At 36.6% G+C, this 3,824-nt stretch overlaps 1 pseudogene across 1 annotated transcript; it reads left to right on the top strand.

Annotated features, from left to right (window-relative positions):
* The first annotated feature begins 376 nt into the window (after positions 1–376).
* On the top strand, positions 377–2,020 carry LOC149560201 (UDP-glycosyltransferase 91C1-like; annotated as a pseudogene). The gene is made up of 3 exons (XR_016364219.1): positions 377–1,019; positions 1,152–1,519; positions 1,610–2,020. The product of XR_016364219.1 is annotated as a UDP-glycosyltransferase 91C1-like (transcript).
* Positions 2,021–3,824: the final 1,804 nt, after the last annotated feature.

A 3,824-nucleotide genomic window follows, 5' to 3' on the forward strand; every position in this document is an offset into this window, starting at 1 on the left:
CCGTAATCAAAATTTGACTGAGAAGGTTCGGTAACGCAGGTAGACATCATTCCTGATTGACTTTGCTGCTCGCAATGGAACAAGTAAAATGTTTCATTTACACACCACTCTAATTATTGAGCATACGTCCCACAAATTTAGTCACGTGCCAAATTTCTAGTAATGAAAGTTGTTGACCAAAACGAATTAGAGCGCGGTAGCGTCTGCAGTCCGAAGGATATTTGGAAGGACAGCTAGACACCGTTTAGGAAAATGAGAACGTGCAAAATGGTGATGCAGTGAATTTCGTAGCTCATGAAACCGAGAAAGCTCAACCGATAGAGCAAACTGTCTATTTAAACTCATGGCAGAGTAAAACGTATAGTGTAGAGGATTGTCCATAGTTTGCAAAAGCTTGAGTTGCATCAGGAATGGCTGCGGAAAAGCAAAGGGAGCTTCTTGTGGTGATGTTTCCGTGGCTAGCCCACGGTCACATGATGCCCTTTCTTGAGCTTGCGAGGAAGATGTCCAGTCATGGTCTTAAAATCATCTTTGTGTCAACCCCGTTGAACATTAAGCGACTAAGACCGCAAGTGTTGGAAGGAGAGGGGATAGATTTCATGGAGTTGGCGATGCCCTCGTTGGAGGGGCTGCCAAAAGCGTAGAGTCCTCAGCAGATGCTGTGAAGAGGGCAGACGCGCCATTACTGCTATCTCTACTCCTACTCGCACTGGACCTCATGGAGAAGCCCTTCGAAGAACTGTTACAAAAGCTGTCACCGGACTTTGTAATGTACGATGTTTTGCAACACTGGGTCCCCCGTGTGACTGCAAGGCTACCCAATCCTATCGCCCCCATATTATTCGTCCCAATGGGAGTGACCGGTTTCAGCTATTTGGAAGGCGGGCTAGACAATGCATCGGGAAACCCTAGCGCTGAGGATGTCGCCGTATCGCCACCAGGATTTCCCTCGCCCAATGTTCACTTCACCTTGTTTGAAGGGCGTGGGGCCATGGAGGTGATGTATAGCAAGCATTCAGGTGTGGAGTTAAATATTAAAAATTACAATATCACGTGATTCTTAAGTTAAAAATGTTAAATAGTTACAGTTGACTTTATTTTTCAGGTTTAATTTCTTTCTTAGTGTGTATTGTTTAAGGGTGTTCATGCAGGTGGGCTTAGCATTGTTGAGCGTGGAAGCATTGCAATGCGAGAGAGTTGGGCAATCGCATTCAATTCGTGTTCAGAGCTAGAAGGCACATATGTGGACTATTTGCAGAGCCTGGTGAAGCGTCCAGTGTTCCCTGTTGGATTACTCATGCCTAAACTCCAACCTGCCCCCGTTGATGACATTTGTTTACAGTGGCTCGATAGACAACCTGTTGATTCGGTGGTGATCTTGTCTTTTGGTAGCGAGTATGTTCTCACGCACAAACAACAATCTTCCATTTCAATGGGTTTGCTAGAGGGAAACACCTCGTTCATCTGGATTCTGCCTAGTGGAAATGACTTGCTTCCAGGTTTTCAAGACCAGATTGGGGTATGCTATGTGTCATCTTCCTTTAAAATACAATTTAATGGCGAGTATAATAGTGAGAATCGTTTATAATGAGCCTAAGTTGTTTTGTAGGAAAAGGGATTGGTGGTGACAAAGTGGGCACCACAGTTACACATTTTGAATCATCCTTCTACAGCTGCTTTTTTAACTCATTGTGGGTGGAATTCAATGACAGAGGGCCTAAGGTTTGGGGTACCACTCATCGCTCTTCCCATGAAGTTTGAGCAAGCGTTGACTGCAGGGCTTGTAAGTGAGCTCAAGCTTGGAGTGAAAGTGAGAAGAAATGAAGATGATGGATCTTTTACTAAAGAGGATATTAGTAAAGCAATTAGAATCATAATGGTAGAAAATGAAGGAGCACAAATCAAATCTAATGTTGCAAAGATAAGTGACATGTTGACAAGCAATAATTTCCAGATCAGTGAAAGAAACCTGAGGAACTTTGTCTCCATGCTTAGGACCTTCAATAAACAACTATGTTGATAGTCTTTTGGCAAAAACTATTGTTGGGGTATTTTAAAATTCATTAAGTGAACAATCCTAGCCCTAGTGATCCTTATGGTTCATAAACTATCTTTGTGTGCATTAGATTATTATGTTGTGGTTCCTTGTTGTAAGATTTAATTTCAAGTTAATAAACTAATATGTTTATCCATAGAGTAAGTTGTTCCTTTAGTTTGGTATGTAATCATGTGTTTACACATGAAAAGTTGTAATAAGGCTTATATAAGGAGAGTTATATGAATAAATATTTATTTATGACTTGTTAGTTCTCAAGTTTAAACTCATATTAGATGGTGCTAAAGGACACATGCCTATATATGAAATGTATATGGTGTAAAATATGGATTGACATATAAATAAAAAACTATTTGAATAGAGGTTAATTTTAAAAATATAATCATATCTACAATATGTTCTTACTCATTACACAAGAATAATGCATAGAACAAAGTTGAGTCTAAAGAAAACAACATGCTTACTGTGATATCTAAAACTATATATGGTAGTACTATAAAGCGTTAAATCATTTTCCAATGCCTAATAATATATTAGGGATACTACATTAATTCTTGTACAAGTTTTAGAATGCTACATATATATCGATGATATACATTTTTTATCCCAAAGTGCATAAAATAGACTCTCATGATTGGATACATTAATTATCTTAGATAAAAGCTTCATGTCTTCTCTAAAATCACATAGAAGTTAATGATTCAAACCTACATGTTAATCAATCATCTTAAAGTACAACACTTGTCACAAAATAAAGACAAAACAAGAATAATTATTAAAAACTTGATAATTTTGTATTGGTGTAATAATATATATTTCAAGATGGATAGTTAAATCATAAGTAATTATTAGTCTAATTTTATAAAATTAAAAGTTAAGCAACATAAAGTTATGTTCTAATTAGATAAAGTGAGAACATGACCCAAATCCTATAATAAAGTCTTATCAAGTTGAAATAGTATATGGAAAATAATTTAAAAGAACTTAACTTTAGAGGCTTTTGAGGTAACATAGGCCTTTAACCCCATAGAAAATAAAATTTGAGAACATAGGCATTTAGTAGGAAAGCTCAAACAACCAATCTAATGAAGCCTCTTAAACAAAAATAAGCAGGGTCAACAAAGAAGAAGACAAATACTAGATTTTTAATGGCTTCACACAATCTTATAGAAAAGGACCATAATTCAAAATAAGAACAAAGAGAGAAGGAGAAAACATCTAGATTAAGTCCTTAATAAGATTCGTACAACCAAACCCAAAAAACATAGTTCTTCTATAAATATCAATCTACACATATACTACAACCTCCACAAGAAAATCCACTAGAATAGATAGAAGTAGGAGAAAATAATGACAAAGCACCAAAAAATCCAAGTGGAGAGAAATGAGGTAAATAGGGATAAAATCAAACTTAATATAGGTCTTATGTAGAAGAACCTAGAAGAAAGAAGAAAAAATCACTTTAGAAAGGACAAAAAAGACCACAAATAATCATCATTGGGAAACAAAGTCCCATAAAGAGTAGAGCCAAATTAAAAGAGACATTTGGTTTTCCAAAATATATGTAGCGTGAATGACTCCCAAGAAAGATATAGATCCATCCTTGCACAATAAAGGCAAGAGTGGGATCTTTCCCAAAAAATTAAAAGATAGAACCATAGCCTAATAATAGGCTTTACCCAAGCCAATACCAAGAGAGAACCAATATATTTTACAAAGGAAACCAAGTGAAAGGAAAGACAAGGAACAACTGAAATAGAGAAGGAGA

This window comes from Cupressus sempervirens, chromosome 4 (genome assembly GCF_028749045.1).
Source record: "Cupressus sempervirens isolate cs-2001-9-10 chromosome 4, ASM2874904v1, whole genome shotgun sequence".
Lineage (NCBI taxonomy): Eukaryota > Viridiplantae > Streptophyta > Pinopsida > Cupressales > Cupressaceae > Cupressus > Cupressus sempervirens.